The sequence below is a fragment of the Orussus abietinus genome, unplaced genomic scaffold (genome assembly GCF_000612105.2).
Source record: "Orussus abietinus isolate OABI.00-Male unplaced genomic scaffold, Oabi_2.0 scaffold64, whole genome shotgun sequence".
NCBI classification, from domain to species: Eukaryota; Metazoa; Arthropoda; class Insecta; order Hymenoptera; family Orussidae; genus Orussus; species Orussus abietinus.
This window is the reverse complement of record NW_019394435.1, coordinates 537,344-543,859: the sequence shown is the minus strand read 5'-3', so window position 1 is coordinate 543,859 and position 6,516 is coordinate 537,344.

The following is a 6,516-nucleotide window of genomic DNA, read 5'->3' as shown; positions in this document are numbered from 1 at the left end:
AAGGTACATGGTTTTTTCAGGGGAACATTTGCGGAGAGGAATGCCGCCGGTCGTCGGGATCTCAAAATCGAAAAGTGAAACTACCCAGGTAAGGGGAAAAGAGAGTATACGAGAAAAGAGAGTCGCTAAAGTACCGGAGAAAGGAGTGCTCCGACTCGTTGAACCGCTCTCCTCGGTTCCCTCGGCAGTGCTCCGACGAACGTTCGGCGTGCTCGATTTCACGAAAGTTATAATTTCATCCCGTGGTCGACGGGTTTCTTAATAAACATGTAAATCGAACGTCGGAGTGTCGAGTCGAGAGGCTTTTGAAATTTGATCGAAGGCCCGGGCAAGAGAGACTTCGCGAGAAAGTCGTTCGGAGAGGCTGCGGTCGAATTTTAACGAGTACGTTTGCGAAGCGACGAAAGATGTTCTTTATGTACGCGGTATGATGGGATTTTAAGATCTAGCGTTTTTAAGCGTCCAGGGAATCGTTTATACGGGAGCTTCCAGGACGACATCTCTCTTGTTTGGTCGAACTTTCCGACCGAAAGTGAATTCTAGTCTCACGGCCTAAATGCCGCAGGTGCGTAGTAGCCAGGCCGGAAGTTTAGGGCAGGCGATGAATCGCACCCTGTGAACGGCACCGGTCCCACGTTGCTTTGAAAATGTCGGAGTATGACGATTAGACATCTTTTTACAACGAATCGACCTTATAATGTTGTTCACGTTGTCGGAAAAATGGTATTTGTGTCAGGTACCTTCTCACGTGTTGGGACTCCTCGAGGCGTCAAGGTGTTTTCCTACTGACTGTTGTAAATATATGTTAGGCGCGATAGCGGGCGACTGAAATATCGCGGATATCGCAAAAGGTGGAAAAATGGAACTCGGTAAGAAAAGAGAAAGAGAGAGAGATACCGCGTCAAAGCACTTCGGTAGCGACTCAGGTGGCGAAGACCTTCCTCTCGGCGGGTCCCGTTCCCTCGACGCCAAGTCCGCTGGCCCGATTCCTCCCTTCCTAGGGAATTCCGCAGCGCGAAGAGAAAGGGCTTCTTCGTTTATTTAAAAATCGATCCATTGCGATCCCCGATGCTGGCAATGCCTTCTTCGTTCCTTTCCTGGCCAATCTCCATAGATATCTGATCGAATTCGTTCCCCTCTATAACGACTTGGGAAAAGGAAAGGATTTAACATCGAAGCTGTAAAAACACCCGGTTATTTCGTAACTTCTTTCACGGGTTAAAGGGAAGTACCCTGATATGATTCTCGCAATTTAGGTGAGATTCATTCCTTATTTCCCTATTATTTCCCATTTCTGATTGTTCTCCTTCCTCGGCAGTGGAGGAGGTGGAGGAAGTTACGGCCCTGAAAATCAATTATTAATAAATGCAATTAGGTAATTTTATAAGAGTACATTTATACGTCGAGAAGCGATTACACGTTTTCGCAGATGCAGAGATTATAGTCGAGTGATATTTCTGTCGCGGTATGTAGATAATGTTTTTAAGAAGTTTTCGAGAATTGCAATCTAAATCGGCGCTTTAAAGACGTTGAGGAAGATGCGCGCCTAGACTGAGAAACTGGAGTTCTATTTAGACGCGATATCTCGGAGTCCTTATGTTATATTTTTATTTAGCTACTTCCGAACGGCGGTAGGCTCTATATTATCAGCGGACCTTGATAGGAATCAAAGAGCTCCGACGTCACGCCAGGTAACGCCAGACCCTCCACTCCGATTACGGTGTTTCCTCGCTCAACGCGCGGTAACATTTACCACCGACTGCGTTTACTGCGTGCCGAATGGAGACCCCGGGGAATTAAATTAATACGAATTACTTGCTTCGTAAACTTTCGACAGAGACGCATCCACCGAGGTAAAGCGGAAACCGTGGAAATGAGAGAAAAAAAAAAGAAAGAAAGAAAATATTCCGCCAGACATTCCTTGCGAAGTAGTTCCGACGAGGAAGTAAATGAAATAAACATTTCTGGAAGGTAAAGAAGTACCTCGGCGTTCGATTTAATATTAATCGATAGGTCGAGCTTGAATTCAATTAGCGATTGAATATTTTTCAATCTTACAGGGATCGCGAGCTGGTTCGGTGGGAAAAAAGAATCGACGGAGAAAACACGAGACGGACAAGTGTTCCAGGAGAAACCGTTGTAACGCGAGGTACGAAAAAGCGCGATAGAATGGAAAGGCGCAGTCATTGGACGGCTCGGAGGGTCTAAGGGAAAGGTAGGAAATCAAAGAGGCCCGACGTCACGCCAGGTAGCGTGGACCCTCCATTCGGCCCGACGCCACGACGCCGGTTTTCTTGTCACGTAGCGTGCGGTAAAGCTTTTCGCTCTTGGCATGCCTCGACGGCGGGTTCTTTACATTTTTGTTAACCTCCCGGCTCGTAAACAAAAGACGATCGCAAGAAACGAGCGCTGAGAAAAATCGGAAATACGTCTAACCGAGGAATCGCGGTTACGTTGCGTCGACGCTGATTTATGGATCGTCAAATTAATGTAAATGATATTTATAGGTAGGACGCGCATTATTAATTACCTCAAGTAAGTGTGCGGGTATTCACGCAATTCGATATGTACCGTGTGCACACGTGACACGAGGCAAATATTACGTCACGTGGGTGCAAAGATGCAGCCGCGGTGAACCCGAAACGCGCCATGTGCATCGGTGACGTATCTTCGAAACGACGCCACGTACGGAATGCGTTTCAGTGATAAATATTGTGCGGTGATTAAGTAAAAAAAGAGAGAAAGATTTACATAGGCAGGTTAGAGCCTTTGTAACGTTATGGCCGTGCCCTCGAGATAAATCCTAGAGAGGCGTGCGCGTTTATGCATACTTCACGTTTACTTTAATCCCCTCTTATAATTCCAAAGGCACAATGCAACGGCAGAAATCACGGGTCAAATCTCGGAATGAATTACGATTAAATTACAGCCCGCTAGATTGTGTTTTTGCGCGGCGCGACGACGTTTGGCCATCTCGCAACCCGTAAACGACGTAGTTGCTGCTCTGCCCCCGATTCATCCCTTCCTAGGGAACCTCCCCGGGAGAAGGGAGAACCGGCAGAGGTAGACGCCTTCGTTCCTTTTTTCTCTCTCTCTCTTTTCTTTTCTTTTCTTTTTTTTTCATGAGAACTTCATTGCGAACCGCGATGCGCACGACCCGCTGACGATTTTGCGCGCTTAACGGTGCAGCGATGCACCCAGAGGTACAGCCCGTGGCATTAGCGATTTTCCATTTTCCCCGTCTGCACGATATCCATCGCTTGAATTCTCTACAACATTGCCTAGTAAATTCGCGATTATAACCGCATTTCAAGTGACATCTCCAAATACATATGCAATTTGCTTCGGACGGTGCCTTCCATAAGTACCTTTCGTATGCTAGATGAAAGTACATAAGCGAGAGCGGATCTCGTGGATGCGCAGATGAGGTTACATCGTTTTACGTACTATTTAATAGGGATATATAGCGAGGTGTATTTTTAGGTTTAAAGGATTTCCTGCGCCGCTGGCCAGCTCGGGTTGTTTCGCTCCAAGGACCCCGGTTAGGTGGACGGACGAGAGAAAGGGAGACAGACGGCGGTCCGGAGAGGCGCACCGTTGGCAGGTAAAGAGGGAGATAAAGAGTACTACAATGCGGTCGTACCGTTACCCGTGGGATTAACTTTATTTTCTAGAAACCACTGGCGAGGTTTCATTCAGCGACTCGCACGTCTCTCTCCACGCGCACCCGGGATCCCCGGCGAGCCTCGTCCCTTGGAGCATCGCCAAGAAGGTGTCCCTCCACCTCGCTACATTCGACGGCCATTCAACGGCCTTGCGACATCCGCTTGCGGAGGATGCGAAATCGCGATCGCCGAAAGCCGGTGCGACGACCTCCTCGATACGTTGCAAATCTAACGTCCACCCCGCGTGCCGCCCACTTTCGGGGGTCCTGATAACCCAAAGCATTTGCTGATAACCTTGGCCTCACCACACCTCGGTCGTCGAGTGCATAAGAATCGCATCGGTGCATTCCGTGCGTTTGTGTGTGCCCTGGAACCTCGTTTGCGGGTTCTAAGGAACCCACGCGATGCACCTGGAAGGGAAACCGTTTAGTTGAATTTATGGTATTTTTATTGGTTTACTTACATGTTATTTATTTAACGGTGGATTCGAGCCCGGGGTGGACGTTTTATAAACGCGTCCACCCGGTGTCCGAGAATCCGTGTTGGTTGCAATATTAATATGACGTATTTGTCAACCTTCCTAGATTGCGTTGAAAATGGATTTTTCCACGTTTCTCGGATCCTCTTCGGCCGTGTGCAGGATAAACTCGTTAAGAGGTGCTCATTTCCATTCATATAACAGGATCAACTTGAACTTCGAACGCTGCGGTCGTTTTATTGGTAGAAGGCTCGCGGAGTCCGCTATTATCAAAGGCTGGTTCTCATCCCACGTGCAAGGATACCGGGAGGACCTAGAAAAATGTGCACATCCTAGGAATAAATTCGTTATAAACATCCATCGTCGACTACTAAAAATATTACAATTCCAACCAAGCGAGGGGAGTAAACCCTTCAAGTACCGAGGAGATTTCCATATTTTATCATGAATGTATCAAAAAACGAGCGACTCGCGTATCACTGTTCCATCGGGCTGAAAAGAACGCAGACAGAAGTAAGACGGGTGACACGGTCTCGAGAGTCCGAAGAATCAGGTGGAGGACGACTAGGAAGCCAAGGATGAAGCCGGAAGGGTGATGGCCACGAAGAAGACGAAGACGACGGCGCGAGAACGTCGACCCTTAAGGCGCGTCCACACGGAGGGTGCGAGAGTCGCTCGCTTTCCGACCGGGTGAGCGGAAGCGAATCCTCCAGGGTACTCCTTTATGAGTCGGTTAATTACTCTGAAATGGATTATAACGGCATTACCGAGCTATACATCACGTCTGCTTCAGGGTGGCCCACTCTGCTTACGCGTTTACTTTTTGGCGCGGGTTATATTTTCCGAGACTGTACACCTGGCCGCATTCACTGACCAGGGGGGGGCCGAGTGGAGGGTCTGCGCCAGCGACCGGTGTAAAAGTATTCCGTTGCGCCGGAGGAGTGAGAGGTCGCGAGCGCGCGCTGTGATTGGTCGGTCACCTGTTGCCTACCGGACTCGGCGCGCGCCGATTGGTCGGCGCCAGCGGGCTGCGGCGGCGCGGCGAGTGAGACAAGTGCACGCGTTTCGCGCTCCGCGACCGACGCGGACCGAGCGCCGCGGAGTGGAGAGAAAGAGAGAGAGGGAGCCCGCGAAGGGAAGGGAGGCTGTGCGGATACGATTTTTGACTCGGCCTCCTTCGCTCCTCTCCTCCTTGTCACGCTTTCCCGTGGGCTCCTCGCTCCCTCTCTCTCGGTCGACCTTTTTCGACGAGACCTTCGCGCGCACGCTTTTCTCTCTCCTGGCCCCAAGAAATACTCCTGCCGGAAGGTGTACTCTGCACTTCCGGTTGATCATTGAGCAGGGGCGGCGGGGGATTCCCCGGATTTCGGTATTTGCGTATTTGCAGGTCTATTATGCGAGGAAAATTCTTGCGAGTCGAGGCGCCGCTTCGATGCCGTGCGAGGTCTTAATGGGTGCATTCCTGGCCACGCTGGGCTATAATAATCTGTGACGTCATAAACGGGTCCGGTAGTTTCCGTTTACCGTATCAAAGTTCCCGAGATCCGTGGTATGACTAAAGTGCGGCTATAATCGAGATGAGACACTTTTTTCCGTTCTAACTGCTCGTGAATGCCGATTCTCGAGAATTGCTGTTTGGAGAAGAAACGAAGAAACTGCAGTTAGGAGTTTGGGAGTGATTGCATTTTGGAAGTAATTGCGGACGTCGGGTTGTGGGATCGTTTACAACTAATGGGATTGCGGTGATTATGGACTATCGGGGTTGGAAAGGGAGATCTGATAACAACGGCTTCTGATTATGCCTGAATGTAAACGACCCCGGAAACGTCAAATTCGATTCCAATAGTTCCTCCCATTTTCATTTGGACGGAGAACCCATTTGTTAGGTATGATTCATAATTGTTCGTAATTCATCGGTCTCTTTTCATCTCTCTTTTTACGCTAAATCTGCAGCCTCTTTGACCCGCTTTCGAGTCCGTGTTTTTTCTTTTATCCACAGATTGTCTCCTGATTAGTTGCTTTCTCTGCTCCACTCGTAAACATTGATCAACCTGGTCGGGGACACGGATAGATATACCGATGGATCGATAAATCATTTCGTTGGACCACTCTCCATGACGCAGGATCAATCGTTGAGCCTCGTCGGACATCTGCTCGAAGGAACCGTTTCGGAGCAATTACCTGGATATAAAGGAGTCCTTAATTAGAAATAATCTCTCGAAGCCGTACGACCTCAACCCTTTTTGTTCACTAATTGTTTACGTATTGTTCCTTAGGTGACCGTATACACGATTGTCAATGCTCCGCCATTACTTGCGACCTATACACGCCGTGCAAATGCTTTCTTCCCCTACTCTCCTTACCTCCCACCTG